This window comes from Dendrobates tinctorius, unplaced genomic scaffold (genome assembly GCF_039654945.1).
Source record: "Dendrobates tinctorius isolate UK_male_01 unplaced genomic scaffold, ASM3965494v1 ptg000039l, whole genome shotgun sequence".
Taxonomy (NCBI): Eukaryota; Metazoa; Chordata; class Amphibia; order Anura; family Dendrobatidae; genus Dendrobates; species Dendrobates tinctorius.
Window position 1 is genome coordinate 16,447,796 of NW_027361707.1, and position 16,333 is coordinate 16,464,128.

At 49.1% G+C, this 16,333-nt stretch overlaps 1 protein-coding gene across 1 annotated transcript in view; it reads left to right on the forward strand.

The window, feature by feature from the left end:
- STK32B (serine/threonine kinase 32B) overlaps window positions 1-16,333 on the forward strand; it is a 363,907-nt gene that overhangs the window by 153,766 nt on the left and 193,808 nt on the right. The window lies entirely within an intron of this gene.

The window sequence follows — 16,333 nt, forward strand, 5'->3', positions numbered from 1 at the left end:
TAAAGGTTATTACCCATTTTTTAGTATTTTTCATTTTTTATTTTTTCATGTCCATTTTACAAAAAAGTTTTGGAACCAATATGATTTATCTTCAAGCCCTCTTTGTTTGACCAAGGGGTAATCACAAGTAGCCACAATCAGCTTTGTTTGTGCAGACACACTAGTCTCTTTATATAAGATAGGAGGAGTTCAAGCCAGGCTCCTATGGGTCAGGTGATCATTCTATACAGGCTTAGAATGCTATATAAGGATGGTTCACACACTGGGAGGCACATCCCTGATGAAGAGAGAAGCCTTCTCTCGAAACGCGACGGATTTGTGCCACTTGCGAGCCACCATCCTTCCCCTAGTGTGACGTCACGCTACACCCCGCCCCCACCACGCGCCGATCTCCTTAGCGTTGCTCACAGCCGGAGCACGCGAGGCAGCGGCGGCTCCCACTGCTTCACAGTTTAGCAGCAGCGGCTATCACCCTCACGCCTGCACCACTGATCACCTGCCAGCCAAGTGGTCTGCCTTCATGTGCATCTGCACAGCATTCAGGCTATTCCTGGTTCAACTGAGGACACTTGGAAAATAGCACCCAGCAAGCATTTTAAATCATATCAAGATTTTGAGGCACCTTTCTTTCTAAAATCCATACTACAGCTGTTTCATGGTATGCCGTCCACATAGTCTGATGCACTATTGTGAACAAGTTCAGCTTTTTCATCTAATTAAAAGGCATCACATATATTCAAGTACAGGCAAACAGCTTCAGGACATTCCATTTTTTCCATTTATTTACAAGTGAGTAATCTGATTCACCCTTTTGAGTTTCCCAGTATTGCGCGGTGTTATACCATTTTCTACAAGATACAAGGGATGTAAAGTAGTCCTGTTTAGCAGAGCTGAGGGCAGATTTGAATGTGAGTGTCGCTTGTTCGAGTGCAGTGAAGTCGTCTTGCGAATGCGTTTTCTTCCAGCGCCGTTCTGCAATTCTGGATGCTTGCCGAAGCTTTTTAGTGATGTTATTGTGCCAGGGTTGTCTATTGATTCGCTGCACTCTGTTATGCATGACAGGGGCAACCGAGTTGATGGCTGATGCAAGAGTGGCATTGTAGAAACTAGTGGCAATATCTATGTCATGGAGGACAGTGGTAGAATAGAGTCAGAGTGTGCGAGTGTCTAGATGTGCGAGGTTTCTGCCAGGGTGCACATGTTGCTGGACATGGGTGACAGCAGAGGAGGACAGGGATGAGAAAGTGAGTAGATGGTGGTCAGATAGAGGGAGAGGGGAGGTGGTGAAGTTAGATAGGGAGTAGAGACGGGTGAAGACCAGGTCTAATGTGTGTCCGTCTGTGTGGGTGGCTGAAGAGGATCACTGAGTAAGTCCAAAAGATGATGTAAGGGACAGTAGTTTGGAGGCTGCTGACTGGTGAGTGTCAATGGGGATGTTGAAGTCACCCATGATGATGGTGGGAATGTCAGCAGAGAGAAAGTGAAGGAGCCAGGTGGAGAATTGGTCAATAAAGGCAGTGGTCGGGCTCAGAGGTCAGTATATGACAGCCATTTGAAGGTTGGAGGGAGTGTAGATGCTGACAGAGTGGACTTCAAAAGAGGGGTGGGTGAGGGAGGGTAGAGTTGGGATTAGGTTGAAGGTGCAGTTGGAAGAAAGGATAAGTGGAGGCCACCATAACCTAGTGCAGCAGGGGAGGCGGTGTCAGAGGGTGTCATCCATGTTTCGGTGAGGCTAAGGAAGGAAAAATTACGAGCGGTAAAGAGGTCATGAATCACATGGAGTTTATTGCAAACGGAGCGGGCATTCCAGAGTGATCCAGAGAGCGGGAGCAGGGTCGTGGTTCTCAAAGGCACGGATTTGAGGTGGGAAAGATTTCCGGTGTTTGTATTTGGTTGGGACCTATAGAAGGGGGTAATAATGGAAGGTATGAGCTGTGAGGGTCCAGGGTTGGTAGATATGTCGCCAGCAGTGAGGAGAAGCAGAGAGAGGGAGAGCATGTGGGAGAAGGAGGGTGGGCAGCTTGTTTTGTATTTTATTAGGAAAGATCTGACGTTGAGGAGCAGGCCAGTGGAGGAGGTCAGGTGGGGGGCAAGAAGGAAGGAGAGATTATTATTTGGTTAACGGGTGCTGGGGTTTGCGAATAGGGAAGAAGAGTGAGGAGTAATGGAGCCAAAACTGTTAGAGCGTATGTCAGCATGGTGAGAGTAAATTTGAAGGCAAACAAAATTTAGTACATATAAACACAGTGGTTAGTTGTACCTTCTGTTCACTTCTGGCTCATTTCTGGCATATTTCTGCAGTATCCTTAAAAAGAAATCCTTACAAAGACAGACCAAGGTCAAAAAAGACCTTTATAGCAAGTTATCTGCACATGAAAAGGCCCAGGTATGATCAGGAGGGAGGGGCAGCAGGGAGACTGGACACAGACACAGGAGATGATTAATTAGAAGTCAGAGGAGAAAATGCAAAAGGAGATTGATTCAAATGGACAGATAAGGCCAAATTGTGTGTTAGCATCAAGGAGTAGGGTGAGAAAGCAGCTAGTGGACATACCAGTAATTGCAGAGAGATACAGGGTGATTGGGATCAGGAAAGATGGGTTATGGTATTGCAGCAGCCAGTGGACATACCTGAGGATGAAGCAGATCAATTGTCAGATGGATAGCAACAATGAAGCATAGTAATAATAATAATCTATAGCAGGGAGTTATTTGTCTGGCATATTTCTGCAGTGTCCTTAAAAAGACATCATTACAAAGACAGACAGCAGTACAGTGAGAGAAGAGATGAGTCAGACAGCAGTATAGTAAGAGAAAGAAAAAATGAAGCTGACAGCAGTATAGTGAAAGAGAAGAGATGAAGTTGACAGTAGAATAGTGAGAGACAGAAGAGATGAATCTGACAGCAGTATAGTAAGAGAAAAAATGAATCTGACAGCAGAACAGTGTGAGAGAGAAGAATCTGACAGCAGTACAGTGTGAGAGAGGCAAGATGAAGATGACAGCAGTATAGTGTTAGAGGAGAAATGAAGCTGACAGTAGTATAGTAAAATAGAAAAGAGATGAAGCTTACAGCAATATAGTGATAGACAGAGAAGAGATCCAGGTGAAATCAGGATAGTGAGAGTCATTGGAGAAATGAAGCTGGCAGCAGTATAGTGAGAGAGAGGAGAGATGAAGGTGACAGCACTTTAGTGAGAGAGATGAGAGATGAAGCTGACAGCAGTACAGTGAAACAAAAATAGCTTCAACCAAATGGGTCGTTACCACAGATTTTCTCAGTGGACTTTTGTCTTTCTACTCAGATTCTGGCCAATCAAAACAGATCCACCCACAGAAAAAAATATGTGATACACACCCAATTGGTTGAAAGGAAAAGTTTTATCTTTATTACCGGGGGTAGGGAGGGGTCAGAGGCGTAACTTGGGATTCAGCTCAGGTGGGGATCAAACATCTGCGTAGGTCCTGATTACAACTACGGTGGTGCACCCTAATTGTGGGTATAGAGGAACCTCAGCAGATGAAAATGCTGCTACTGAAAAAACATCTCTACTCAAAGACCAACACTGATATTACTGCCATATGGTGACATATAGTGATAGATACCTGTGCTGCAGAACCTATAAGCGATCCCTGTACAGGGATTGATGGTGACTTATGTGGGGAGGAGGACCCCCATACAGTGATTGGGCTGGAACCAGGGGGACCGCCATCAGGGTTATTGAAGAAACCACATCAGGGGGATTACAAAGGGAGACATGCGATTGAAGTTGTCAGGGCAACAGGGGGCGGGGCGAGGGTAAAAGGAGCAGGGGACGCGCTGAGGTGGCAGTTGGAAGAGAGCCTGACAGGAGAGAGAGAGCCGTGTGGCAGGGGGAGGACTGTGGCAACTGACGGTGTGGGGAAGAGAGACAGGCAGGAGACTGTCAAAGGAAAATTTGAGACTGTCTGAAGAGCGGCGCATAAGAGACTCTTCCCGGGAGTCCCTCCCCGGATACATACAGATAAATTGATGCCCGCTGATTCCCTCCGTGCTGTGACAGGACCGGGATCTCAGGCAACCTCTGCGACGAGACAGCAATCCGGTATAGTGGCCAGGACACTGCCCCCCTGTCTTCTCCCACAGCTGCGACCCCGTCATTACCGACCTCAGGGGACGCCACCTCGCTATAGGCGGCCGCAGAGCCCCTGTCCCGCTTACTGAGGGGACACTGAGCAGAGTTTGTTAAGATTTTATGTTTTTGGACTGCGTCATGACCTGGCTGGGGGACGAGCGCCTTTAAACGGACGCCTGGGAGATTTATCCCCCATTCCAGTTTCTTCAGGGCCTGTTGCGCCCCAACGTTCCGGTTTCTTCAGGGCCCGTTGCGCCCCACCGTCCAGTCTCTTCAGGGCCTGCTGCGCCCCATCGTTCCGGTTCCTTCAGGGCCTGCTGCGCCCCACCGTTTTGGTTTCTTCAGGGCCGGATGAGCCCAAGTCCTTCCGTGAAATCGTGGATTACAAGGCAGCCACATCTGCAATCCCTGAGTGGTCGTGGACTCGAGCGACGCCCGGGAGGCTAAGTGCATTATAGAGTATAAGGACCCTTTTTGTTTTGAATGTTTGTTTTACGAGTCCCTGCGAGGACAAATAAGTGTTTCCCCTTTTGTTTCATCGAAGCAGTTTAGCCCTTGCGGCTTTAAACTTATAAAAGTATATTTCACCCCACATTCAGTCTCGTGTCTCGTCACTGCATCCTGTGAGCCTGCTCTTACCCTACACTTGGCGTAGTTGGCAGGATGCAGTCTCCGAGCGCGGACAGCGGTGGCCCCGAACATGGGGGAGCTGTAAGCTCTGTAAATAATGAGGGTCCCCGTACCAGCATTTCATTGGGGCCATGCTGAACAACCTGCCTAGATTCTCTGGCTCCAATACTATGCTATGGAGCTGGACAGAGCGGATGCGGGGGCTTTTTCGGATGCACCCAATGACCCCTGACCTGGAAGCTGAAGTGGCACTCATGGCCCTAGATGGGGAGGTGCGGAGGTCAGTGATGTTGAAACCTCCGGGGCACCGCAACACTTTTGAAAAGGTGTTGCAGATAGTGGAACAGACCCACGGGGATCCCACTAATGTGGGAGAGTTAAGGACCCGTCTGTTTAGCCGGATGCAGGCAGAGGGGGAGATGATTACTCAGTATATGAATGTACTCCAAGAGTTGCATACGGCTATTGAAAGAAAAGACGGGGTAGGGGTAGGACCTGTTAACATTACCCTACGTGACCTACTGGTGACTGGACTGCGAGATCCACTGATAAAGCAGGCATTACGGGAACAGATCAGAATGAATCCCCAAATAGACTTTTCAGAAGTGGGAAGTCAGGCACGGGTTCGGGAGCAAGAGCAGGGGATGGCGGTCCCCGTGGGGAAGGTCCGAGGTGTGGAGGCCTCCTCGAACACAGTTGAGGAACCTCAATGGGTGGAGGAGATGAAGCGAGAGTTGAGAAATATTAAGAGTGAGTTGGCTGAAGTAAAGAGAAGAACCGAACCGGAGACTGGGCGACCCAGTGTTAATCTCGGTCCCTGGGGGTCACGCTCTTCGCGGGGTGGTCAATCTCTACCAGCCCGGTGTTATGAGTGTGGAAAACCAGTCCACTTCGCCCGAGAGTGTCCGCGGCGTGGGAAATACCCACCCCGGCGGCCATTAAACTAAAGGGCTCCGGGCTGGGGGGACGCCGCTCGGAGCCGAAAACCACAACTAGGGGTGGTGGAAGTCCCGAAGATTTGGTAGCAAAGTGTCCTGTAGTTTGGGCAGAAGTAGAAGGCCGGGCCGTCCGGTGTCTGGTGGACACGGGGTCACAAGTAACCACTATGCCCGCAGCGTACTTTCAACGAAACTTTCCGGAGTCAGCAAGGCCTCAGTGGGGGCCCATGATTAGACTAGTAGCCGCCAACCAACTGCCGGTCCCGGTTGCCGGGGTAGTGTGGGTGCAGGTGACGTTGTGTGGTAAACCCCTCGGCCGCAGAGGGGTGGTGCTGACTCAAGGAGAAGCTGATCAACGACACCCCGTCACCCTAGGCATGAATATTTTAAAAGAGTTTGGTAACCTGTTGCTTAATGATCCCACACAAATGACACTGAAGCAGTGGGGTTCTCGCACGGCTCAGGGACAGGTATTCCAGCAGCTGGTGCGAGGTGCGCGGGTGTATCGGGACTACCAGGAGGGTGAGGCTCTGGGCAAGGTCATCACGACAGCGGCACCCCTGCTTGTGCTGCCTCCTGGACAGACAGTGGTGGCCCTGCCAATTCGGGCCCCGATACCTTTGGAAGGCGTAGAGGTACAGGTGGAGCTGTGTCCCTCAGAGCACTTATCTCCTGGCATACTGGTGGCCCGTTCCCTCGCTACGGTGCGAAAAGGAACCGTCCTGGTCCGCTGCGTTAACCTTGAAGACCGAGATACCATTCTGAAAGCACGGACTGTACTGGCCAAACTAGTAAAGCCTTTAGAAGAAGTGCTGCCCGCTCCTGCGGTTCAATTACGAGTACACCCCGAGGATCCTTGGGAGGTAACAATACGAACCTTACAGGCCCATGAAGTCTCGACACAAGAGAAGGGCCGAAATATTTTGGAGCAGATAGATGCGGGACGAGCTTTCTGGACTAACTGCGGCCCAACTTTCACAAGTAAAAGCATTGCTGGGACAGTACCATGAAGTATTTGCTAGTCATGAGGACGACTTTGGGTGTACCACCGCCATCACTCATGAGATCCCCACAGCAGGAGCTGCCCCTATCCGAGAACGATATCGACAGATTCCGCCACAACTCTATCAAGAGGTGAAAACTTTGCTGGCTCAGATGCTACAAAAAGGGGTGATACGGGAAAGTCAAAGCCCTTGGGCGGCCCCCATCGTGCTGGTCCGGAAGAAAGATGGTACACTACGATTCTGTGTGGATTATCGTAAATTGAATGCTTGCACTATTAAAGACTCATACCCACTGCCCCGCATAGAAGAATCTCTGTCTGCATTGGGCAAAGCAACATATTTTTCGACCCTGGACTTGGCCAGTGGGTACTGGCAGGTGCCCATGTCAGAAGAGGACAGAGCTAAGACGGCGTTCATAATGCCCATGGGACTGTTTGAGTTTAATCGAATGCCATTCGGGCTGGCCAACGCCCCCGGGACATTTCAGCGATTGATGGAGCGATGTCTAGGGGATCTCAATTTTGAGGCCACGTTGATCTACCTGGACGACATCATTGTCTATGCCGCCTCCTTCGAGGACCACCTGAAGCGGTTGGGACAGGTACTCAGCCGGCTGCAAAAGTACGGGTTGAAGGTGAAGCCTCAGAAGTGCCACCTATTTCGCTCTGAGATTGAGTATCTGGGTCATGTCGTTTCGGCAGAGGGTGTGAGGCCATCCCAGGAGAAGATTGCTGCTATCCAGGAATGGCCTACCCCCGAGACGGTGAAAGACGTGCGGGCTTTTCTGGGGTTAGCTGGATATTACAGTCGTTTCGTAAAGAATTTTGCATGTCGAGCTCGAGCCCTGCATGATCTGCTGAAGGGGGTCCCGCTGGGGCCAATGGGCGAAACATCCAGTGGCAACACCCTCAGGAAGAGGCCTTCCGAGATCTCAAGGCTGCACTCTCGGATGCCCCAGTGTTGGCTTATGCGGACTTCTCTCAGCCGTTTATCCTGCACACTGACGGGAGTCTTCACGGGCTAGGGGCTGTGTTGTCACAGGGTCAGGATGGCCGGGAGAGGGTGATTGCATATGGAAGCCGTTCACTCCATGACTCCGAGCGTAACCCTGACAATTACAGCTCTTTCAAGCTCGAGCTCCTCGCAGTGGTGTGGGCTATGACGGAGAGATTCGCAGAGTACCTAGCGGGCTCCGAGGTGGTAGTGCGAACTGACAACAACCCACTGGCTCATTTGGAAAACGCAAAGTTGGGGGCTTTGGAGCAGCGATGGGTGGCCCGAATGGCGAAGTACAATTACAAGATTATTTACAAAAGAGGGGCCGAGAATGTTCATGCAGATGCTCTCTCTAGGATTCGACATACAACTCCCGGACAGAATCGAGACGAAGAATTAGAAGGAGAGGAAATACCGTTCGCTCTTACCGCTGCCGTGCTCACCAATGTTGATGCAAAAGTATCTTCCCCAGAGGCCCACAGGGGCATCCTGGAACAATCTCGTGATAAGTGGATACAACAGCAACAAGAAGATGAAGAAGTTGGACTACTCCGGACATGGGTCGCCGCTGGTCAATTACCCACTGATACTCAACGACAAGCTTTGACCCAAGACCTGTCGCTGATGCTGTGACAATGGGAGAGACTGATTATCCGAAAGGGACTACTGTACCGTAAAATCACTTCGCAAACAACCTCAACGACTGTTTGGCAGGTGGTTACGCCCGGAGCACAACTACACGAACTGGCTCGAGTGGCTCACGAAAAAGGGGCCCACTTTGGAGTCAAAAAGACTTTGCAATGGTTACAACAGAAAGTTTATCACCCACGCTTGTCGGTTGTTGTGGACGAAGTTTGCCGTACCTGCCGCTTATGTGAATTGGCCAAACCGCCTGCTCAGAGGGCCGCAACACAGACGATTGTGACTTCAGAACCCTTTGAGCTCCTGACGGTGGATTATCTGCACATTGGTCCCGCATTCCAGGGATACGAACACTGCCTCGTCATGGTGGATCATTTCACCAAATTCGCTGTGGTCACCCCTACTCAAGACCAGACCGCGGAGTCAGCCGCCTCCGCAATTTGCAGAAACTTTATACAAGTCTACGGCTGTCCTCAACGCATACATTCTGACCAGGGAGCATGTTTTTTGGGGAAAGTTATGGAAGAACTACATCATCTTTATGGGATTGATAAATCCCGGACCACACCATATCACCCGCAAGGGAATGGGGCTTGTGAGCGATTTAATCGGACATTGATTCAAATGCTACGCACTCTGGAGAGTGACAAGAAAGCTCGTTGGCCTGAATATGTTTCTGAATTAGTGTGGGTTTATAATAATCGGGTACATCGAGTAACGGGCTATACTCCTTATTTCCTGCTGTTCGGACGAGAGGGTAAAGGGATCACGCAGGTAGAGTTGGACCCCGAAGAGCCTCGGCCCTGGCCCAGAGTGTCGTCTTGGGTCCGAAATCATCGCCACAGGTTGCAAACTCTTCACCGAATTGTACATACCAAACTTCAAGACTGGGAACACCCAGGGAAGAATACAACCTCCCCTCCCCATCTCCAAAGCGGGGACCGTGTGCTTGTACTAGATCCACGCCCCCAGAATAAACTGGAGTCACGTTGGGAAGAGAGTCCTTATCGGGTACTACGCCGTATCCATTCAGAAGGACCTGTGTACGAAATACGGCCCGAGCAGGATGAAACACTGCCCACTCGCATTGTGCATCGTAATATGTTACGCCTGTGTATTTCTACTGACCCGAAACAACTGGAACCCGTTCCGAAGACATCAGAACCGGAGTCCATATGCTGGGACTCAGACGACGAGGATTTCCCTCCAGTTCCCAAGGGCCCTCCACCCAATAATGAGCCAGTTGACACAATTAACCCACCGGCAACTTGCAGCCCACCGACGTCCACCACCCCAGAAGATTCCACCCCAGTCGAACTTAGACGCTCCGAGCGGACAACAGCCGGCAAACCCCCCGAACGGTATGAACAAGATCAGTTCATATGGCAACAAATATTGACACCTTTACAGACCAATCTCAATAGACTAACACCCTCGCCCGAGGACTGGCGAGCTTACAGGGTGGGGGAATGTGGGGAGGAGGACCCCCATACAGTGATTGGGCTGGAACCAGGGGGACCGCCATCAGGGTTATTGAAGAAACCACATCAGGGGGATTACAAAGGGAGACATGCGATTGAAGTTGTCAGGGCAACAGGGGGCGGGGCGAGGGTAAAAGGAGCAGGGGACGCGCTGAGGTGGCAGTTGGAAGAGAGCCTGACAGGAGAGAGAGAGCCGTGTGGCAGGGGGAGGACTGTGGCAACTGACGGTGTGGGGAAGAGACAGGCAGGAGACTGTCAAAGGAAAATTTGAGACTGTCCGAAGAGTGGCGCATAAGAGACTCTTCCCGGGAGTCCCTCCCCGGATACATACAGATAAATTGACGCCCGCTGTTTCCCTCCGTGCTGTGACAGGACCGGGATCTCAGGCAACCGCTGTGACGAGACAGCAATCCGGTATAGTGGCCAGGACACTCCCCCCCTGTCTTCTCCCACAGCTGCGACCCCGTCATTACCGACCTCAGGGGACGCCACCTCGCTATAGGCGGCCGCAGAGCCCCTGTCCCACTTACTGAGGGGACACTGAGCAGAGTTTGTTAAGATTTTATGTTTTTGGACTGCGTCATGACCTGGCTGGGGGACGAGCGCCTTTAAACGGACGCCTGGGAGATTTATCCCCCATTCCAGTTTCTTCAGGGCCTGTTGCGCCCCAACGTTCCGGTTTCTTCAGGGCCCGTTGCGCCCCACCGTCCAGTCTCTTCAGGGCCTGCTGCGCTCCATCGTTCCAGTTCCTTCAGGGCCTGCTGCGCCCCACCGTTTTGGTTTCTTCAGGGCCGGACGAGCCCAAGTCCTTGCGTGAAATCGTGGATTACAAGGCAGCCACATCTGCAATCCCTGAGTGGTCGTGGACTCGAGCGACGCCCGGGAGGCTAAGTGCATTATAGAGTATAAGAACCCTTTTTGTTTTGAATGTTTGTTTTATGAGTCCCTGCGAGGACAAATAGGTGTTTCCCCTTTTGTTTCATCGAAGCAGTTTAGCCCTTGCGGCTTTAAACTTATAAAAGTATATTTCACCCCACATTCAGTCTCGTGTCTCGTCACTGCATCCTGTGAGCCTGCTCTTACCCTACACTTACAGCTGACATTCTTTATGATTGAGTTGTTCACTTTTCCCGTCTTTTCCATCTTGCTCAGACTGTGCTTAGACCGAAAAGATAACTTCTCTAGCCAGGACTAGTCTGAAGAGATTACAACAAAGACACATTTGACTTCTTACAATTCCTGCACCTTCACCATCTATTCCCAACCTGCAAAAACTATTCATTCTACTGTCACCCCAAATCCACTGCTGCTGTATGTGTATCTATTATTGCACTTAGCGTGTAGTAGAAAAAACAATGTTCCTCTTACCTCTCCACATAGTAATGCCCACCATTATGCCAATTACGTAGTAAAGTGTCTCCTTTGTGCCCTCTACATGATGAAATTGCCCCCTAGAAAATATTAATGCCCTGTGTAAGTGCCCCACAAATCAGTGTCCAGATTTCGCCCCTAAAAAATAATAATGCCCCATGTGCACCTTTGACGTTCACAATACCATGAGTGCCCCTATGACAATAAAGGTTCTTAAGTGTCCACTTAACATTTAATAATGTCTTATGACTTCCTCCATACACAGTTTGATGGGCCCACACCTCCCCTATACACAGTATGATGCCCATACGCCTCCCCTATGCACAGTATGATGAGAGCCCATAGCTCTCCTATATACATGAGGTGCCCACAGCTTTCCCAAAACATAGAACAATAGTCGACACAATGTATCATAGCCCCTATACTACATAATGGCCCTCAAAATAGCACCCACACCATTTAACGATCCCCACAGTAGCCTCCATACTGTATAATTGCCCCCATAGTAGCCACCACACTTTTATGAGGGCCATCTCAGTAACTCCCAAACTATAATGGCCCTCACATTAGCTCCCAACCTGTATAATGGTTCCAAAGTAGTCCCCACAGTTTGACGGCCCCCACATTAGTTCCCACACTGTATAAAGGCCCCCAGAGTAGTTCTTACATTGCATAATGGCCCCCACAGTTTATGACAGCCTCCATAAGTAGCCACCACACTGTAAAAAGGCCCCCCACAGTGTATGGTGTCCTTCACAGTAGCTCCCACACTGAATATAGGCTCAAACAGTGTATTATGGCCCCCACAGTAGCCTTCAAACTATATAATGACCACAGTGCTGTATATTGGCCACTGCATTAGCTACCACACTGCATAATGACCCCACATTAGCTACCACACTGCATAATGACCCCACATTAGCTTACGTTCTGTATGATGGCTCCCGCATTAGCTCCCATGATGTATAAGGGCCCCCTCATAGAAGTCCCTAAAATGTATCAGGGGACCCCTCACAGTAATCCCTTCAATGTACACGGGGGCATCCCACAGTAGCCTCCCACACTGTATGAGGGTCCTCCATACTATATGATGACCCCACAGTTCCACCACATGTTTTAAACTAAATTAAAAAAAAAAACATCCTATCCTCACCAGGATCCTGATGAGTCCACCTCGCAAAGGGCTGGAAGACCAACAAACTGTCATCGCACTCACAGGATATCGGAGTCCCAGTGTAACAGGCCAGAATATACCCCGTCTCAGACTGTGCCAGGTGTTAAAGTGGCCCTAGCCAGAGTATACCCCGGGTATATTCATGGCCTAGGCCAAATTATACCCTTCCAGGCCAGAATATACCCCTCGGGCTCTGGTCTGTTACACCAGCGCAGCATGATGATGTCACCGTGCTGCGACTCTGGAGTCCTCTACCTACGCTGGCGCATCACCTGTTGTTCTGTAGACCACAGGCAAAAAGCAACCAAACGGTCTACAGAATGGAGACAAAGTCTTCCTGCTCTACCGTGGAGATGACTGCACACGCCGATATAGTTATCAGCAACAGTAGCTCCAGGTGGGCCCCTCCAGTGAACTTATCTCTAATTTATTATTGCTTATCATGTCCTCATTTTAATTGTTTTTCAACTTTTCAATGTGTGAAATATAAAAAAATCCAGTGGAAGGTCCTCTTTAAATGAGATAAAATTGTGAAAGGTACGTCGTTGGAAACAAATGATGTACTTAGCTGCTCAAGGTTATTGTGACCATGCAACAAAACTCGTAGAAGCAGAAAAACAATCACAGCAGGATAGATAAGAAAAAACAGAAAGCGAGAAAGTTTCAAATTGGACTCAGATGATAGTCTCAAGTACATTTGTATAATTTACACGCAGCTCGAAGAGTGACCGGTACTAAATGGCCAGCCGAATCCTACACTAAAAGCAGAGATAAAAGATAATGAGTTGATATATACAATAATTGAATTTCCAAGAGAGAAGCTAAAAGTTTCCATTTGAAGTGAAGATTGAGCTTCATTTACTGGGAGTTGAAAAGATTTTCTGAGTTCCTGGTGAAATAGTAAATCGGGAAATGCACCCATTTATATACAAAAGCTAATACAGAAAAAGATCTCATCACAGATTTTATGTGGTGGAGACAAAAAAAGGGCTTACAATTATAGGGGACTTAATCGCTATTGAGGAAGAAATACATGTTTACAATAGAAAACAGTTTTATTAATTTTTTAAGAAAGAAAATAAAATATAGGAATTAAAATGTATTGGTAACTTAGAGGGTTAAGGTCCCAATACATATTAGATATACGGGGACACTCACAGATAGATTGTCAATGGTGCTCATTGGTTTTATACAGGGGTTTAACAATCACTTTTGCAGAGGATGTGACCATAACCGGGCCCATGCGGGAGGAAGGCCCACCAACGCCTGCAGCTTTTTCAGCTGGATGTGCGTCCGAGGATAATGGAGGACTTGATAAACTGGGGGATGTATATTTTTCTCATAATTGGGTATTTTGTGCAAAAAACTGTTTACATGCAGCTGGAACTCACAGAAAAGTGTTGTGAGTTCATTTTTCCCCTCACCATTGAGGTCTGATGAACTCCCTCCTCTAGTGAAAGAAGGTAGTGAGACTGATTACCAAACACCTGGGCAGCTGGATGATGACTGGGTGGCTGGAATTGAGGACTGGATATAAGGCTGCTGACGCCCTTCTTCCTGGCTGGTGATTTTCCTGCTGGATTCCTGGAGACCAGTCTGATTCCTGCATCTCAAAGCTAAGTTTTTCTGCTCTTCAGTTTTGTTTTTGTTTTGCCTTGTTTTTTGGGAGTTCTGCCATCCCCGGCCAGGGGTGAGCTGGATTCCATTTTTGTCTCCTGAGTGCTGATATAGTCTTTTGAAGCCTAGCGACTTCAGGGCCTGTTTTTCCTATCAGTCGGTTGGCTCATTTTGATAGGGTTTTTGCGGATGGCAGACAGCAGCTTTCCTATCCTGTCCTAGGTAGTTAGCTTGGGCCCCATCATTTGCTCAAACTATCTTTCTATCTGTGTTAGTGTTTTCATCTTGCTTCACCGCCATTATATGTTGGGGGCTGCCTATTGCTTTGGGGTCTGCTCTGGGGCAGTTTAGTTTTTCCCCTTTCTGTCTTTAGGCTATATAGTTCTCTGGCTGTGATCGAGGGGTCTAGGGCACCGTAGGAACCCCCCACGGCTACTGCTAGTTATTGTGGATAGGTTCGGGGGTCTGCAATCCGATAGCTGCCAACCTCTTTGGTTTTTCTGGACTTAGCTGGTATTTTGTTTTTTCCTCCTTCGGTGCCTCATCATAACAGAAAAGCCTGTGAGACCTGAAAGCCTGTGAGTCCTGTAAGTCTGTGTGTTCTGAATGTCTGTGAGTTCTGCTTCTTCCTCCACTAAAAATGAAAACATATGTGAATCATACTTCCTCCACCCATTCAAAGGGAAAGAGTACATGAATTACAAAACTCCACCTGCATACTAATTTATAGGAAAAGCTAGTACTGTATGTGGAGTAGGAAAGCAAAGCTCAAAGTATTTTCCTATAAGTAGATAGGTCAAAAAGGACTCACTGACTTTCCTTATTAATCAGCATGGAAAGTAGGACTCACAGACATTCTCCATGGGCAGACAGGAGATGCAGGATTCACAGTCATTCTCTATGGGTAGGCAGGAGATTCAGGACTCATGGACATTCTCCATGGGTAGGCAGGAAATTCAGGACTCACAGGCATTCTCCATGGGTAGGCAGGAGATGCAGGACTCACGGGCATTCTCCATGGGTAGGCAGGAGATTCAGGACTCATGTGCATTCTCTATGGGTAGGCAGGAGATTCATGACTCAAGGGCATTCTCTATGGGTAGGCAGGAGATTCAGGACTCATGGGCATTCTCTATGGGTAGGCAGGAGATTCAGGACTCACGGACATTCTCCATGGGTAGGCAGGAGATGCAGGACTCACGGGCATTCTCCATGGGTAGGCAGGAGATGCAGGACTCACGGGCATTCTCTATGGGTAGGCAGGAGATTCAGGACTCATGGGCATTCTCTATGGGTAGGCAGGAGATTCAGGACTCATGGGCATTCTCTATGGGTAGGCAGGAGATTCAGGACACATGGGCATTCTCTATGGGTAGGCAGGAGATTCAGGACTCACCAGCATTCAACATGGGTAGGTAGGAGATGCAGGACTGACAGGCATTCTCTATGGCAGGGGTCCCTGTTGTGAGTTCATTTTTCCCTTCACCATTGAGGTCTGAGGAACTCCCTCCTCTAGTGAAGGAAGGTAGTGAGACTGATTACCAAACACCTGGGCAGCTAGATGATGACTGGGTGGCTGGAATTGAGGACTGGATATAAGACTGCCGACGCCCTTCTTCCTGGCTGGTGATTTTCCTGCTGGATTCTTGGAGACCAGTCTGATTCCTGCATCTCAAAGCTAAGTTTTTCTGCTCTGCTTTGCACTCTTCAGTTTTGTTTTTGTTTTGCCTTGTTTTTTGGGAGTTCTGCCATCCCCGGCCGGGGGTGAGCTAAATTCCATTTTTGTTTCTGATCTGTTGATCTTTTGCTCTGTCTTCAGAATATACCTGAGTTCTGATATAGTCTTTTGAAGCCTAGCGACTTCAGGGCCTGTTTTTCCTATCAGTCGGTTGGCTCATTTTGATAGGGTTTTTGCGGATGGCAGACAGCAGCTTTCCTATCCTGTCCTACTTAGTTAGCTTGGGCCCCATCATTTGCTCAACCTATCTTTCTATCTGTGTTAGTGTTTTCATCTTGCTTCACCGTCATTATATGTTGGGGGCTGCCTATTGCTTTGGGGTCTGCTCTAGGGCAGTTTAGTTTTTCCCCTTTCTGTCTTTAGGCTATGTAGTTCTCCGGCTGTGATCGAGGGGTCTAGGGCACCGTAGGAACCCCCCACGGCTACTGCTAGTTGTTGTGGATAGGTTCAGGGGTCTGCAATCCGATAGCTGCCAACCTCTCTGGTTTTTCTGGACTTAGCTGGTATTTTGTTTTTTCCTCCTTCGGTGACTCATCATAACAGGTCCCCAACCTGTAGCTTGGGAGCCACATGTGGCTCGCGGGCCCTTGATGTGTGGCTCGTGACTGCCAGCCAGCTTGGTGCAGT